Below are 18,558 nucleotides of genomic sequence, written 5' to 3' on the forward strand. Positions count from 1 at the left end.
TCAAGGTGTTTCCAATGAATACATGTCATTCAATCTTTGAGCAAACTGCATTATGCTCTCATAGACACATAGAAAATAGGTGCAGGAGGCCATTCGGCCCTTCGAGCCACCACCGCCATTCATTGTGATCGTGGCTGATCGTACCCTATCAATAATCCGTGCCTGCCTTCTCCCCCATATCCCTTGACTCTACTAGCGCCTAGACCTCTATCTAACTATATCTTGAATCCATCCAGTGACTTGGCCTCCACTGCCCTCTGTGGCAGGGAATTCCATAAATTCACAACTCCCTGGGTGAAAACGTTTTTTTTTTCACCTCAGTTATAAATGACCTCCCCTTTATTCGAAAACTGTGCCCCTGGTGCTGGACTCGCCCAACATTGGGACCATTTTCCTGCATCTAGCTTGTCCAGTCCTTATATAATTGTATATGTTTCTTTAAGATCCATCCTCATTTTTCTAAACCCAATTTAATACAAGTCTGGACTTTTCAATCTTTCCTCATATGACAGTTCCGCCATCCCAGGGATCAATCTCGCGAACCTACGCTGCACTGCCTCAATCACAAGGATATCCTTCCTCAAATTAAGATACCAAAACTGTACACAATACTCTAGATGTGGTCTCACCAGAGCCCCATACAACTGCAGAAGTACCTCTTTAGTCCTATACTGAAATCCTGTTGTCGACTGATGGGGGGTGGCGGTGAGAAGAAACGAAAAAGGAGAAGGATCCCGGGGGCTGAGGAAGGGGAGGAGACAGCAAAATATAACAACATTGGCAGAATTCAATGTTCATACCCGCAGGCTCCCCAAGCGGAATAATATGTGCTGTTCCTTTAATTTTCGGTTTTGCTCGCTCTGGCCATGGATGAGACCCAGGACAGAGAGGTCGGATGAGCCACCGGGAGGTCAGGTTGGTTATTGAGGACCGAAACGATCGCCCAGCCTCCGCTTGGTCTCACCGATATAGATCAGCTGACATCAAGAGCAGCGCATGCAATAGATGAGGTTGGAGGAGAAGCAGGTGAACCTGTGTCGCACCTGGAACGACTGCGTGGGTCCTTGAATGGAGTCTAGGGTGGAGGTAAAGGGAGAAGTGTTGCATCTCTTGCGGTTGCAACGGAAAGTGCCCGGGGAGGGGGTGGTATGGGAGGGAAGGGAAGAGTTGTCAAGGGAGTTACGGAGGGAGCCGTCTTTCCGGAAGGCAGACATGGGGTGAGATGGGAAGATGTGGCGAGTGGTGGGGTTACGTTGGAGGTGGCTGAACTGACAGAGGATTACTTGTTTTTTTGTGACGGCTGATGGGATGAAAGGTGAGGACTAGGGGGACTCGGCCCTTGTTGCGGGTGGGGGGATGGGGAGAGAACACAATGTTGCGGGGTATGGAAGAAACCCTGGTGCGAGCCTCATCTATGGTGGAGGAGGGGAACCCCCGTTCCCTGAAGAATGAGGATATTTCATGTGCCCTGGTATGGAACGCCTCAACCTGGGAGCAGATGCGGCGTAGATGGAGGAATTGGGAGTGGGGGATGGAGTCCTTACAGGAGGCAGGATGGGAAGACGTGTAGTCCACATAGCCATGGGAGTCAGGAGGTTTACAGTGGATATCGATCAGAGGTCTAGCACCTGCGATGGAGATAGTGAGGTCAAGGAATGGTAGGGAAAGTATCGGAAATGGTCCAGGTGTATTTGAGTGCCGGATGGAAGTTACTGGTGAAGTGGATGAAGTCAGTCAGTTGTGTGTGGGTGCAGGAGGTGGCACCGAAGCAGTCGTCGATGTAACGGAGGTAGAGGTCGGGGTGGGGCCCTGGTACGTATTGAACAAGGATTGTTCGACGTATCCGACAAAGAGGCAGGCATAGCTGGGGCCCGTGTGTGTACCCATAGCTACGACTTGTATTTGGAGGAAATGGGAGGAGTCAAATGAGAAGTTATTGAAGTTAAGGAGCAACTCCGCTAGGCGGAGGAGAGTGTCGGTGGCCGGGTGTAGGTTGCTTCTCTGGTCGAGGAAGAATCGGAGGGCTTTGAGACCATCCTGGTTGGAATGGATGTGTAGAGTGACTGGATGTCCATGGTGAAGATGAGGGAGTGACGGCCTAGAGAATGGAATGCGCGGAGACGACGGAGAGTGTCCGATGTGGCTTGAACATAGGTAGGGAGGGATTTAACCAGGGGGGATAGGATGGAGTCAAGGTATGTTGAAATGAGTTCGGTGGGGCACCAATAGGCAGCAACAAATGGTCTACCGGGACAGTCAGGTTTGTGGATTTGGGGGAGAAGGTAAAATCGGGCCGTGCGGGACTGGGAAACGATGAGGTTCGAGGCTCAGCCGGGCAGGGAGTCGGAGTTGATGAAGTCGGTGATGGTGCTGGAGATGGTGGCCTGGTGCTGGTGTCCTGGTGCTCGTCAGTGGGGTCATGGTCCAGGGGTAAGTAGGAGATGTCCGAGAGTTCGCGCGTGGCCTCAGCGTTGTAGAGATCGACGCGCCAGACTACCACAGCACCTCCCATGTCAGCGGGTTTGATAACCCAGTCTGGGTTGTTGCGGAGTGAGTCGATGGCTGTACGATCAAGGAGGGAGAGATTGGAGTGAGACATGGGAGTGGAGAAATTGAGGCGGTTGATGTCGCGACCGCAGTTTTGCATGAAGAGTTCTAAAGCTGGAGTGTCACGAGGGGGGTTCCACGAGGAGGGGGTTGCCTTGTCGACGGGGAAAGGGGTCATCGATGGGGGGGGGGGGGGGGGGGGTGGGGGGGAGGACTCCTTCCCATGGAAGAACACTGTGACGGTAGAGTCGACGGTAGAAGAGCTCCAAGTCGTGGTTGGCGTGGATTTGATTGAGGTGGGGACGGAGGGGAACAAAGGTAAGACCTCTGCTGGGACAGACCGTTCGGTGTGGGAAAGGGGGATGTCAGGGGGGATGGTGAACACCCGGCAAGGATGGAGGTTGGGGCCGGAGGAAGGCGTGTGGGTGAACTGGGGACGAGGCGATGTGTGGTGGGGGTGGTGGGTGGTGGAGGGGTGGTGGATTGTCAGGGGGTGGGGGTGAGAGTGCTGTGGTATGGGTGGGGAAGTGCATGGGTCACACAGTTAGAGGGGGATGGGAAAGACTCAGTGGAACAGCCACTGAGGTTACCAGGGCTGGGAAGACTAGCACTAGGACCCAGTGGAGTCAAACCCAGGAAAGTGGGAGTTAGCAGCGTGGAGACTTCAGGCCCGGTGCAGAGACCAGTTTGCAGGTACGGCTGTGGGTTGCTGGATTGAGATGCTACCACATCCATTGAGTTCTCTAACTTCAGTTAGCCCTTGCTATCTCTCTCCATCCCCTTCCCCATCCCTGTTCTCCCACTTGTCTTATTGTCTCCGCCTATATTCTATACTTGTCCCGCCCCCTCCCCTGACATCAGTCTGAAGAAGGGTCTCGACCTTCCTTCTCTCCAGAGATGCTGCCTCCAGCGTTTTGTGGCAACCTTGGGCAGATACATAGATAAGGAAGATGTAGAGGAAAATTGACCCGACGCTGGACAATGATACTAGCTTAGATGGCCCATCTTGTTTATCATGGACGAGTTGGGCTGATTGGTCTTTCTCCGTTGTATGCCTTCATGACTACAAGTCTCCATACCAACTCTCGCTCTCTGTTACTGCACCCTTCCCACTGGTCGCTGTATATCAGCCCTCCATACCTCCACTTCCTAACTTGTAGTTCTTACAACAACCCTATTTCTCCCTCTGATTTTCTCACATCTCCCTCCCATCCTTAAGGGAAGGCAGCGAGAGCAGGAAAGGGAAAGAATGAGATGGTCGCGGACACGGAAGAAGCGGAGGCGGGAGAGGCAGTTGATGGGGAGGAGTGGGATCAACGGGAAGAGGAAGTGGAAGATAAAATATCCAGGAGCAAGGAGATATGGGCAGGAAGGATTAAAAGCGAGCAGAAAGCAATGGTATGATGGGCAGATTTGACTTCCGAATTCCACATTACAGAAATACGTGGAGGTTTTAAATAGGTTAATAATGCTGTGTTGATGATATTACAAATAACGAGAGGGTGGGCACACTTGGATTGTTTCCACTAGAACAAGGAAGGTTGAGGAGAGACCGAAGTAGATGAGATTATCAGAGGCACGGATAGGTTGGGCACAGCAACATTTTCCAAGGGAGGAAATTACAAGGACCAGAAGGCATAGCTCGCAGATGGAGGGGACATGTTTAAAGGATATAAACGGAGCAAATACTATAAAAAAGAAAATGGTGGGTATCTGAAGCGCGCTGCCAGGGTGGTGGTAGTGTCAGACACCATCGTGATGCTTAACTGGCTTTAGTTAGGCGTATGGAACTGTCCGCCTCACTTCCAAGTGTCTCCTTCTCTGTAAACGTTCCTATCCCAGTCTCGCTTCCTGCACTGTCTTCCCTCGGTCCTACTGCCCCTTCCCGCTTCATCTCTTTCATTCGCCGGCATTCTATCTCCCCTCCCTCTCTTATTCCCCATTCGTGTTATTCTTACCTGTCGCAAGATTTGGCTTCCGTGTCTGTCAGTCTCTCTCGCTTCCTCCGTCCCTTTTCACCTCCCAACCTTCACGCCCCTTCGTCCTTTCCATCATTTTGCAACTTCCCCTCGTTGCATCTTCTCTAAGTTCTCTTGTCACATGTCCCCTCTCTCACTCTCTCCCCCCAACTTTGCGCTTCCCTCTCCATCGCCCGTTCTTCTCCTTTTCCTCTGCCCTCCACCTCTCGCCTCCCTTCATTGTCGCTCCGTCTTTCACACGCTCTCTGAATGTACCCCTTCTTCTCCAGCTCTATTCTTCCATGTTTATCCTCTGCTTTCCTCTCCATCTGTCTCCCGTTTTCACACTCCCAATCCCGCTATCCGTCTCTCCACGATACTCCCCCACCTTCCCCTTTCTTCGTGCCGTCCACTATCTCGGCCATTTCATGTTTTCCTGCGATCCTTTCGTTATCTCTCTCTCCTTTCCGTCTCTTCATGTTTGGCACTCTTAGATCTACACATGCTCCCTCTTCTCTCTCCGCTATGTGGCCCATCACCCCCGTCACTCCGTCGCCTAACACCCTTGTCAATAATCTAGACACCATTCTAACACAGCCCCTTGTGTCCTCGTATTTGGAATATGTACACATCTGTAAATCCATCTCTCGTGCAGTCGTGACTGGAATGTGTACACGCTACCATTTCGCCGTCTATGTTCCGTATAAGGAGTGTACACGCTCATCAATATCCCACCGAAGGCACTGGTATCTGCCGCATGGACAGCCTCCCCAATCTACCATCTATTTACTGGTGTGTGAAGTGTACATAACCTTCCAACGCCGACACCTGAATACTGGTCTGGATTGTACCCACTGATCTCATCACCGACCTGCCCACTCGTGTCTAGATTGTTCACAGTTTCCCAACACGATCACCTGCGTACTCGTGTCTGTGATGAGCAGTGCCTTCCAACGCGGCCCTCTGTGTACTCGTGTATGGAATGTTCACATCTTCCCCCACTCTACTCTTTGTGTATACGCGTATACGGTAAACACCTTCACTCGCGTGTTTGCTAACTCTCCAACGACAGGGCTACGCGTTGCTTCCGGCAGAGTTCCAGCTCTTCGCCTTCATTAGTCACATGGGGATTTTCACACAGTGTGGATTATGTCACTTTCAGTAAAGAAAGCGAATGGTATGTTGGCTTTCATAGCAAGAGGATTTGAGTATAGGAGCAGCGAGGTTCTACTGCAGTTGTACAGGGTCTTGGTGAGACCACACCTGGAGTATTGCGCGCAGTTTTGGTCTCCAAATCTGAGGAAATACATTATTGCCATAGAGGGAGTGCAGAGAAGGTTCACCAGACTGAATCTTGGGATGTCAGGACTATCTTATGAAGAAAGACTGGATAGACTTGGTTTATACTCTCTAGAATCTAGGAGATTGAGAGGGGATCTTATAGAAACTTACAAAATTCTTAAGGGGTTGGACAGGCTAGATGCAGGAAGATTGTTCCCGATGTTGGGGAAGTCCAGGACAAGGGGTCACAGCTTAAGGATAAGGGGGGAAATCCTTTAAAACCGAGATGAGGAGAACTTTTTTTTCACACAGAGAGTGGTGAATCTCTGGAACTCTCTGCCACAGAGGGTAGTTGAGGCCAGTTCATTGGCTATGTTTAAGAGGTAGTTAGATGTGGCCCTTGTGGCCAAGGGGATCAGAGGGTATGGAGAGAAGGCAGGTACGGGATACTGAGTTGGATGATCAGCCATGATCATATCGAATGGCGGCGCAGGCTCGAAGGGCCGAATGGCCTACTCCTGCACCTAATTTCTATGTTTCTATGTTTCTATGTTTCTATCAGGAAGGAGAATGATGAGTGTGGGCAGTTGGCCGTCAGCTATCCCAAGTCATGTGTGGACCACATTATTGTCACTTGGGACGATCTCTCTCCCACCCATCATCTCCTCTCTCCCTTCTCACAGCGTTCCGTCTTCCTTCTCTTCCACATGTATCGCCGCCACCTCGCTCCCTCTGTAAATTTATCTTATCCCTCTGCCCGATCACAGCGCTCCCTCTTTCCACTCCCCTCCCCCTCTCTCAGTTACACCCTCCCATCTGCCCTTATCTCCTTATTTTCCATCGCCGTGTTCGCTCGCTAATTCTCCTATTCGCGCTGCTTTTTGTTCGCCTTCATTCTGTCCTTTCCCTTTCTTTCCATCAACGTTCCCTCTGTTCCCTCCTCCTCAGCTCACCACATCGCCCCCTCCTTGTTCCTCACTCTTTCTCAGACCACTCCCTCTTCACTCGTCACCTCGCCGTCTTTCCCTATCACATGGCTCCCTCTTTGTCTTGCACATCACACTTCTACCTCTTTACCAATCTACTCCCCCCTGCGCCGCGCATCTCTCCCCATCTCCACACAGATGGCTGATAAACAATGACCAGAACATTGACCAGAAAGTCTGTGGCTCCAGAAACCACTCCGTGACACTGGGTCACATCTCTCCTACCAATGAGTCACACTCTGAGAGTTGTTGCAGGCAATCATTTATTGTACTGGCCCGATGAAGCGCGGGCATCCCCAGGAAAACGGTACGAGTATTGGCAGCGGTGAGGAAGAGGGGAAATGTGAATTGTGTACCTTTGAATATAATAGTGGGAACAGGAACGGCGCCAATTGCTTTGCGGGAGCGCATCCAGATTGCCCGCCACTGCGGCGGCAATGGGATGATTGGTATACGATAGCAACTCTCGCTGCGACGGATTTGAGGACAAGTAGCGGGATGGGATTATTTCAATGGGATTATTTGCCCTGGACTGCACCTTGGAAGGTCCCAATGTTAATGTTAGAAGCCGAAACCCTGACCGGAAAGACTGCTGCCGCGTTTGTTATGTGTTCAGAGCGCAGATTTGTTAATAGCCCGAAGCAATATGTTGATCGGATATGTCACGGCGCTCTTCAACTGCTCCCTGAATTTAGACTGAGTCACCGTGTAAATAAATGTGTTCGTGCAGCAGCTGAGATTGCTTAGTAAATACCCGACGTTGTTAAAGATTCGTTCTGCGCGATTCCGTTCTTCTCCAATTCCTGTGATCTGATAATAGACAAAGTTTAGAACCACCGTCAGCCACAGGAGGATGAAGCTGCCGGAGATGGTGAAGAGTAAAACCACAGATCTTCTCCTACTCTCCATCTCCGGGTCACTGCGGTTCTCCCCCTTGCTCTCACCCCTCAGCTTCTTCCGGACCCGACTGGCCACTAAAATGTGGCGGACTGTCAGAGCGTTGAGCAGCAGGATTACAGCGAAAGGGAGGAGCGGAGTTACAACCGTGTCAAACCAGTCAAATACCACCCATCCGAGGTCAGTGTAATAATTGTCCACCATTTTACAGAACCACCGGACATTGTCGATGATATATCTGGATTCCGATGTGAAGTAGCGGGGAACGTTTTTCAGACAGAGCAGAACGCCGGTTGTTGCAAGAACCACAGACGCGGTTTTCCCGGTACAATATTTTGTTTTCAATTTCTGGCAAGAAATGGCGACAAACCGATCAAAGGTGAAAGTGACGGTGAACCAGACTGAACATTCGGTCGCTGCATACCGCAGTACATAGACAACAGTGCACACAGGGGTGAAGGACAGAAAACTCCACAGAAAGTAATGATATGGGATCTTATGCAAAATGCCCTGGGTGACCACCACACATAGATTGGCCGCTGCCATGGCTACCAGGTAGCGAGTAGTGCAGGTGGAGAGGCCGCATTTCCCCCGGGACAGGATCACAATCGCCACTAAATTTACTGCAGGGAGAGAGAAGGGAACAAACACTGTGCATTACTGAACACGTTCTCCGAGGCTGAACAATGGCTCGATTTTCAGCAAAAATTCAAGAATGTTGTACTTGGTGAGTGTCTGTAAGTTGAACAATGTCAGACACTGATATATTCCTGGATAACTAAAATCATTTGAGAAGGTTGTAACATGATCAGATTCGGCTCAACACCGGTTAACACAAACATTATAAATTGATTTATTCTGCTCACTTACCGGGGACTCCGACGAGAGCAATGATCACGTACAAGATTTTTTCCACCTTGAGATAATCTCCATGCATTTTTCCTCTCCAGCGAGTTACCGGTGATGTCTCGGAATGAAATGCTGGGACAGAACATCGCCGGAGATGTTATACCATTTACCAACTCCACGGGGACAGTGAATTTTCAACATAGTTAAAAATAGAGATTTTGAAATTACACGCAAACAGATTGCATCAGCCAAGTGAAAATCCCCCTGTGACAGGTTGTGCAAAACTCCGTGAATTTATGGAAAACTTTTCGGAAAACAATGAATCGTGGCGATACCGAGGCATGGAAATGGTGGGATTGTTCCAGCAAAGACTGCTTCAAGCTATATCAGATGCCACTGTCCCACTTGTCCAGAAAGGAACTGCAGGTGCTGATTTAAATTGAAGATAGACACAAAATGTTGGAGTAATTCAGCGGAATAGGCAGCATCTCTGGGTAAAAATATGGGTAACGTTTCGGGTCGAGACACTTCTTCAGACAGAGAGTCGGGGAGAGGGACATACAGATATAAAAGTCAAGTCCAGTCACGTCAAAATAGTTCATTTTCATGTGTCCCAGATAGGACAATGAAATTCTTGCTTGCTGCAGCACAACACGTAAGCATGAATACAAAACAGTTCCGTCTGTCCATATAGCATAGACCATACACACATAAATAAACAGATGGAATGCTGTTGTAGTTCAGAGTTTGTTCATTGCCGAGTTTACCAGCCTGATGGCTGTGGAGAAGATGATGTTGCTGAACCTGGATGTACCAGATTTCAGGCTCCTGTACCTTCTACCTCATGGTAGCGAAGAGATGCGTTTGTGGCCAAGATGGTGTGTGTCCTTGATGATGTTGGCATCTTTTTTGAGGCAGCGACTGCGAATGATACCCTCCTTGGTGGGGAGGTCATAGTCGATGATGGACTGGGCAGTGGTCACAACTTTCTGCATTATTTTCTGATCCTGGACGCTCACGTTGCTGAACCAAGCCACGATACAACCAGTCAGCATGCTCTCTATTGTGCACCTGAAGAAGTTCGATAGTATCCTCTTTGGCAAATCGACTCTCCGTAATCTTCTCAGGAAGTAGAGGCGCTGGTGTGCTTTCTCTATAATTGCATCAGTGTGCTGGGACTAGGAAATATCTTCGGAAATATACATGGCCATTAATTTGAAGTTCTTGACCCTTTCCACCACCTTGATATAAACGGGATTGTGGGACCATATCCTTTCTCTTCCCAAGTCCACAATCAATTCCTTGCTTTTGCTGGTGTTGAGATCCAGGTTATTGTGCTGGCACCATTTGGTCAATTGGTCGATCTCACTTCCGTACTCTGACTCGTCACCGTCAGTGATTCGTCCCACAGCAGTGATTGACCAACCAGTGCAAGATGGTATAAAGAAGGGTAAGGTGAGAAAACGAAACGTAATTGAGGACGTGGATCATGGAAAATGTTGAATAGATCATTGTTAGCTAGCAGGAGGTAACAAGAAATCAAACAAAGATTAAAAATATTAACAAGGGAACAGTCAGACTGGTCGGAGAACGAGGACCGACGGTGACTTGAAGTTGGAGAAGTGGATCTTCATACGGCAAGATTATAAGATGCCCAAGCGGCATATGAGGTGCTGTTCCTCTCATTTGCTCTGGGCCTCACTCTGACAGAAGAGGAGGCCCTGGACAGAAAGGTCACTTTGGGAATGGGAAGTGGAGTTAAAGTGTTTAGCGACCGGCTAATGTTACTTGTCTAATTTCCTTCATTTCGCTTCATTCAGCAAGGCAATCCCAAATTTCAGGGTTATTCTCGCCGATCTGAGAAAGCATTGGGTGCAGTAGATGAGGTTAGAGGAGGTGCGTGTAAAAATCTATTTCACCCTGAAAGGCGCCTGGGGTCCCTGGATGGATGCGAGCAACGAGATATATGGACAGATGTACAGCTTCTGCCTTAGAAGGTGAACGTACGAGGGGTGGGAAGGGTGACAGACGCTAGGATTTGGGAGAGAGAGCAGGCTCTCCGGAAGTCGGGAAGAGGTCGTTGATGGAATGATGTGATGAGCGGTGAGATCAAATTGGTGACGAAAATGTCGAAAGATAATTTGTTGGATGCGGAGGCTGGTGGGGTGAAATCTGAGGACATGGGGAAATGAATCATTGTTGCAGCGGGGGGAGAGGGAGCAAGGGCAGTTCTGCGGAACTGAAGCCGACCAGGAATGTATCCATGAAGCGCAAGGAAGCAATGTTCTTCGGATGGAAAGCCTTATTTTGAAGCCAGATACGGCGGACACGGTGGAATTGAGAGTAGGGGATAACCTCTTTGCAAGAGGAAGGGTGGGAGGGAGGCGGTATGTCATTAGTAAGCGTCATTAGATAGCCTGTCTCCGTGATGGTGACAGTCAGATTTAAAAAGGGGAGAGAGGCGTCAGGGATAGTCGTTCTGTATTTAAGGACAGCATGGAATATGGTGGTGACATTGATGAAGTTCATGAGTTCTGCATGGGGTCAGGTAACAGCCCGAATCAGTTGAAGGGGTTCACGTGTTATATAAACACTAATTTAATATTTAAAACGATACAGCTCCCCAATTAGTTCAAGACGACTAGGTGTGTGTGTGTGTTAACGTGTTGACTGTGAAGTTAAGACGAGTTCCGTTGTCCGCTGTACCCCGTCAGCTCTCCACCCAGACTGGCGTTGATTGTTCGTCCCAGATCACGCCAGGTCCACGCACATGCTCCATGATGGTGATGGTAGATGCCGTCTGCGGCGGGGTTGCGTCTCCTGCACTGGTTGGTCAATGTCTAAGTGCGTCGGCTCGTGTCTGCCGCCCATGTCGACGATGAAAGCCGTGGCGTCGTTTTGCAGTACTCTGAAGAGTCCCTCGTAAGGCATTTGCAAATGTGTACGGTGGGAATCTCGGCAAAGGAAGACGTACTGGTGTTCCTGGAGGTCGAGTGGAATATACGGGAATGTGAGACGGTGTCTGGACGCTGGTACTGGAGAAAACGTGCCCATCTTCTCTAGGAGGCGGGTCAGCATGGTCGTGGGCGGTTCTTGATGTTCACGGCGCCGCCGGGATGGTCTCCTGGGAACGTAAGTAGGGCGCCCGTACACCAGCTCGACTGAGGAAGTTGCCAGGCCCTCTTTTGGGGCAGTATGTGTACTTAGCATGACCCGCGGCAATTCGTCCATCCAGTCTGGGCACGTGAGCCGTGCCTTCAGGGATGCCTTCATGTGCCGGTGAAAACGTTCCACTAGGTCGTTTGCTTGCGGGTGGTAGGATATTGTGTGGTGCAGCTTAATGCCAAGCAGCCGGGCCAATACTGACCACAGCTCGGAGGTGAACTGTGTACCTCTGTCGTCGGAGATGTACGCGGGCAAACAAAGCGGGCGATCCAGGGGACGGCGAAGGCACGTGCAAAGGTAACTGTGAGGTATCCGAGAACGGGACAGCTTCCGGCCATCTCGTGAATCTGTCCACGATGGTGAAGAGGTGGGTAACACCACTGGATGGGGGCAGCGGTCCAACGATGTCGACGTGGATTTGGTCGCAACGTGACACGCCCATCCAATGCTTTGAAGGAAGACTGGATAGACTTGGTTATACTCTCTAGAATTTAGGAGATTGAGAGGGGATCTTATAGAAACTTACAAAATTCTTAAGGGGTTGGACAGGCTAGATGCAGGAAGATTGATCCCGATGTTAGGGAAGTCCAGAAAAAGGGGTCACAGCTTAAGGATAAGGGGGAAATCCTTTAAAACCGAGATGAGAAGAACTTTTTTCACACAGAGAGTGGTGCATCTCTGGAACTCTCTGCCACAGAGGGTAGTTGAGGCCAGTTCATTGGCTATATTTAAGAGGGAGTTAGATGTGGCCCTTGTGGCTACGGGGATCAGGGGGTATGGGGAGAAGGCAGGTACGGGTTACTGAGTTGGATGATCAGCCATGATCATATTGAATGGCGGTGCAGGCTCGAAGGGCCGAATGGCCTACTCCTGCACCTAATTTCTATGTTTCTATGTTTGAGAGGTGGGGGACATTCACCCCCCACACCCCCATGTTTCGTAATCCAGAATTTGAAATTCGGTGAAAAATCTATATTACCAAAAGTCTGTTCTTGACCGGTTTTGGCTTCCTGTGATGCGATTTCCGAGAGTACGCCGCAACCTACGGCCGTCATTTTTGGCCACCTCGCTCAGAGCCCCCTTCCACCGCAGGTGTGCCGAGGATTTTTCCCGTCGATTAAAATTGACAGATATATTATTGTTTTTACAAATTTCCCCCATTCTCTCTGCTGCCCCTGCTGGGGGGAGGGGGGGGTGGAAGGGACTATAAAACCAGGAAGTGGTGTGCCTCAATCAGTCTTTGCAAGTGGTGTGCCTTAATCAGAGCTCTGAATGACACTGACAAATGTCTACAGCTCTTAATTTGATTTGAAAATGAAAATATGGTTATAGATTTTAAAAAAAGCACTGCCTGTAAATAGTTGTTTGGGTTTGGGTTGAAGTAAAACTACACTCTCTTCCCCCCCCCCTCACCCCCGTCTCCTCTCCCCCCTCTCCTCCCCCCCTCCTCCTCCTCTTCCCCCTCTCCTCCTCTTTCCCCTCCTCCCCCTCTCTCCCCCTCTCCTCCCCCTCCTCCCTCCCCTCCTCCCCGCCTATCCTCTCTCCCCCTTCCTCTCTCCCCAAACTCCCTCTCTCCCCCTGTCCTCTCTCTCCCATCTCCCTCTCTCCGCCCTCTCCTCTCCCCCTCTCCTTCTCCCCCATCCCCCCTCCCGCTCTCCCCCCCCCCCTCTCCTGTCCTCTCCCCCCTCTCCTCTCCCCCCCCTCATCTCCCCCCTCTCATCTCCTCTCTCTCCTCTCCACCCTCCCCTCCCCCCTCACCTTACCTCTCCCCCCCTCCTCCCCCCCCTCTCCCCCCCTCCTCCCCCTCTCTCCTCTATTAACACCGTATGAGCACGATGTGTCACCAAGGATTCTGGGTGGATTGCTGAAGGATTCAAGGGTGATTACTTAAAGCTGTCTGATGCCGGTACAATTACAATTTGAACTACTGTTTCGATCGATAAGTGGATGGGAAAGATGTAAACGGATTTTATACGGGGGCAGGTCATTAAGGGGCTCCGGTAAAAATGGCCTCCCCAGTTCATCTTTTTTATATCTACTCTCCCTCATCAAATTAGTTTTTTTCCTATCTCTCTCTCTCTCCCTCTCTCTCACTCTCTCTCTCTCTCTCTCTCTCTCTCTCTATCTCTCTCTCTCTCTCTCTCTCTCTCTCTCTCTCTCTCTCTCTCTCTCTCTCTCTCTCTCTCTCTCTCTCTCTCTCTCTCTCTCTCTCTCTCTCTCTCTCTCTCTCTCTCTCTCTCTCCCTCTCTCTCTCTCTCTCCCCCTCTCTCTCTCTCTCTCCTCTCTCCTTTGTATTCCTTCATTATCACCTCATCCCCAGCCAACAATGGATTTTATTTCTATAGCACATTTAAAACAACTCTCGTTGACCAAAGAAGTGCAGGTACTATCATATAAAGATAGAAGCATTGAAAATATGTCAGTAGTAGGCCATTTGACCCTTCCAGCCTGCACCGCCATTCAACATGATCATGGTTGATCATCCAACTCAGTATCTTGTGCCAGCCTTCTCTCCGTACCTCCTGATACCTTTAGCCACAAGGACCACATCCAACTCTCTCTTAAATATAGCCAATGAACTGGCCTCAACTACATTCTTTGGCAGATAATTACAGAGATTTGTCTCTCTCTCTCTGTAAAAAATGTTTATCTCATCTCATTCCTAAAGATTTCCCCTTTACCCTTAAACTGTGCCCTCTTGTTCTGGACTTCGCCAACATCCGGAACAATCTTCCTGCATCGAGCCTGTATAACGTGCTACAAACAGTGGTAAAGTGGTCAACAATACACACATAGATACATACATACCTCGTTCCCTCAGAGGACCTCAAGCAAGGCTTGAGAGTAGAAATAAGTTTTATGTCTGGACTTAAAAGAGTCGATAGAGGGGGCAGTTCCGATGGGAAGAGGTCTAGGTGATGCAACCGCAAACGCGCGGTCGACCGTGAGCTTGTGCCTAGACCGCGGGACGTTCAGTAACTTCAGTCTGCCGATCTGAGGGACTGGTGGTGGTATGCTGGGTAAGCAGATTTTTGATGTACAGTGGCTTGCAAAAGTATTCATATCCCTTGAAAATTTTCACGTTTTGTCACGTTATAACCACAAACTTAAATGTATTTTTTTGTGATTTTATGTGATAGACCAACACAAAGTGGCACATAATTGTGAAGTGGAAGGAAAATGATACATGGTTTTCAATTTTTTTTACAAATAAAAAACTGAAAAGTGTGGCGTGCAAAAATATTCAGCCCCCTTTACCCTGGTACCCTTAAATAAAATCCAGTGCCACCAATTGCCTTCAGAAGTCACCTAATTAGTAAATAGAGTCCACTTGTGTGTTATAAAATCTTAGTATAAATACAGCTGTTCTGTGAAGGCCTCAGAGGTTTGTTAGAGAACATTAGTGAACAAACAGCATCACGAAGCCCAAGGAACACACCAGACAGGTCAGCGATAAAGTTGTGGACAAGTTTAAAGCAGGGTTAGGTTGTAAAAACATATCCCAAGCGTTGAACATCTCACGGGGCACTGTTCAACCCATCAGCCGAAAATGAAAAAAGTATGGCACAACTGCAAACCTACCAAAACGTGACCGTCCACCTACACTGACAGGCCGGGCAAGGAGAGCATTGATCAGAGAAGCAGCCAAGAGGCCCATGGTAACTCTGGAGGAGCCGCAGAGATCCACAGCTCTTGTGGGAGAATCTGTCCACAGGACAACTATTAGTCGTGCACTACACAAATCGGGCCTTTATGGAAGAGTGTCAAGAAGAAAGTATTGTTGAAAAAAAGCCATAAGAATTTCCGTTTCCAGTTTGCCACAAGCCATGTGGGGGACACAGCAAACATGTGGAGGAATGTGCTCTGGTCAGATGAGACCAAAATTGACGTTTTGGCCTAAATGCAAAACGCTATGTGTGGCGGTAAACTAACACTGCACATCACCCTGAACTCACCATCCCCACTGTGAAACATGGTAGTGGCAGTATCATGCTGTGGGGATGCTTTTCTTCAGCAGGGACAGGGGAGCTGGTCAGAGTTGATGAGAAGATGGATGGAGCCAAATACAGGGCACTCTTGGAAGAAAACCTGTTAGAGTCTGCAAAAGACTTGAGATTGGGGCGGAGGTTCACCTTCCATCAGGACAACGACCCTAAACATACAGCCAGAGCTACAATGGAATGATTTAGATCAAAGCATATTCATGTTTTAGAATGGCCCAGTCAAAATCCAGACCTAAATCCCATTTAGAATCTCTGGCAAGACTTGAAATTTGATGTTCACGGACGCTCTCCATCCAATCTGACTGAGCTTGAGCTATTTTGCAAAGAAGAATCTGGATATGCAAAGCTGGTTGAGACATAGCCCAAAAGACTTGCAGCTGTAATTGCAGCGAAAGGTGGTTCTACAAAGTATCGATTCAGGGGGGTTGAATACTTTTGCACACCACACTTTCCAGTTTTTTATTTGTAAAAAACATTGAAAACCATGTATCATTTTCCATCCACTTCACAATTATGCACCTCTTTGTGTTGGTCTATCACATAAAATCCGAATAAAATACATTTACGTTTCTGGTTGTAACGTGACTAAATGTGGAAAAGTTCAAGGGGTATGAAGAGAGGGTTCAGGAGGCTGAGGATTGGGTGTGGTGGGTGAAGTGAGGGTTCTGGTGGGTAAGGATGGGGTGTGTAGGGTGAATAGAGGGTTCAGTAGGGTCGGGATTGGATGTGTAGGTGAAGAGAGGGTTCAGGAGTTCAGGATGGGGTGAAGAGAGGGTTCAGAGGATGGGGTGTGGTCAGGAGGGTGAGGAGAGGGTTCAGGATGGGGTATGGAGGGTGAGGAGAGGGTGAGGATGGAGGGTGAGAAGAGGGTGGAGGGTGAGGGTGAGGCGAGGGTGAAGAGAGGGTTCAGGAGGGGGTAAGGGTGAGGAGAGTTCAGGAGGGGGTATGGAGGGTGAGGTGAGGAGAGGGTTCAGGAGGGTGAGGATGGGTGTGGAGGGTGAAGAGAGGGTTCAGGAGTGAGGAGAGGGTTCAGGAGGGGTTAGGATGGGCGAGGAGGGTGAGGAGAGGGTACGGAGGGTGAGGAGTTCAGTAGGGTGGGGAGGAGTGTGAGGAGAGGGTTCAGGAGGGTGAGGATGGGGTGTGGAGAGTCAGGAGAGGGTGAGGATGGGGTGTGGAGGGTGAGGAGAGAGGGTTCAGGAGGGGGTGTGGAGGGTGAGGAGGGTGAGGAGGGTGAGGATGGGGTGTGGAGGGTGAGGAGAGGGTTCAGGAGGGTGAGGGTGGCGAGAGGGCTCGGCAGGGTGGGGACAGGGTGTGTGGGTGACAGCATGGTGCCAGATGGGGTGACTGTGGGAAATGTGAGACCATCCTCGCCAGCAGACAATGAAGCAGCAATGCTGTATTCTGTGAATGTTTTTGTACTATTATACAATGAACATGGTGCCTTGCTACAGCAGCAACAAGAGTATTAGATAACATTTATTGACATAAATAAGGAATAATATTGCATCAAGTTTCATCAGACTGGCGTTGCCGTGTGTAGCGAGACCGATGCTCGGCCTCTGTTCTTTAATGTTTAGATGAATGAGGGGTGACCTGAATGAAATGTCCATAGATTGGATGTATGCCGGGTGGTATGTTATGCTGCATGTAAGAATATAATTGTTCCATTGTACATGTGAGAATTTAACACTCTTGATTCCTGGTTATTCCCCTGTGAAGAGTCCAGATCTAGGGGTCAGAATCTGTGACTGGGGTGGTGGTCGGTGTGTTTCTGGGGTGGCTTGTTTCTGACTCTGAGGAACGGTGGAACAATGCAGGGATGCCCAGCTCCACCCAGTGTAAATGTGCTTGGGGTTCCTGTCTTCATCACTGTGTCTACCAGTGGTACCTCCATCCCCCAGCTACCGTTGGTCATTTGCGGTTTCAATACATTGAGGACAGAGGAAGCCAATTATTCGACCCACAGTGTCTTTGCCGGTTGTGCAAGAGTTCATCGGCCAGATCCCACCTTCTGGTAACCAGTCTTCAAGCACACATTTTAGTGTATACGTTTCTTCACAGGTAATTTTGGCTGAGTTCCAGATCTGTACTGATCCTGTGGTGGGAGAAACGTTTCACCAGGTCTACAATCTTTCAGCTAATTCCTGTATCACCGTGCTACCCAGTATTCGACCGAATTACTCAGGGAAAGTGGTCCTCCCCCTTCGCGATCGGATATTTACCTGGCCCTACTCAACCTCCGCAATATTTCCCGTGACCCTGCCCTGGGCTCGCCTGCACGGCGGCTCATGTCCCTCACCACACGCCCTCCGATCCCTGTCTCCCAGCGATCCTTAAAGCCCGCGGTCCTCAGCCCTGCTGCTGTCCAAGAGCGCATTGCCCAGAAACAGGCTATCCAGAAGCGCTCCCATGACAGGTCCTGTCGTCCCCTTCCGCGTCTTTGCCCGAACCAGGTGGTCCGGATGCAGTCCCCCTCCGGTCACTACAGGCTGGCTGTTGTCGTCGGCTCTGCGGGCTCTCCGCGGTCGTACCTAGTTGACTACGAGGGTACCATATACCGCCGGTCCCGCCAGCATTTGCTGCTGGTCGACGAGCCCGCTCCGCCTCCTGCAGCCCCTTTTGCCCCTCCGGTTGCTTCCTCTCTGCCCATCACTCCTCGCCTGCCCAGGACTCTGCCTTCTCAGCTCTTTGTGCCCCGTTCTCCCACTGCTACCCCTGGTCCCCCTCGCCTGCCTCGCCCGCTCGCGTGCCCGCGTGCCCGCGGCGGTGCCCGTTTCTCCTCCCCGGTCTCCTTGTCCTGCCTCTCCTGCACGTTCTCCTACCCGTTCCCCTGTCACCGCTCCTGCTCTTGTCCCTGCCATACCTTCGGAG

Source organism: Leucoraja erinacea, unplaced genomic scaffold (assembly GCF_028641065.1).
Source record: "Leucoraja erinacea ecotype New England unplaced genomic scaffold, Leri_hhj_1 Leri_630S, whole genome shotgun sequence".
NCBI classification, from domain to species: Eukaryota; Metazoa; Chordata; class Chondrichthyes; order Rajiformes; family Rajidae; genus Leucoraja; species Leucoraja erinaceus.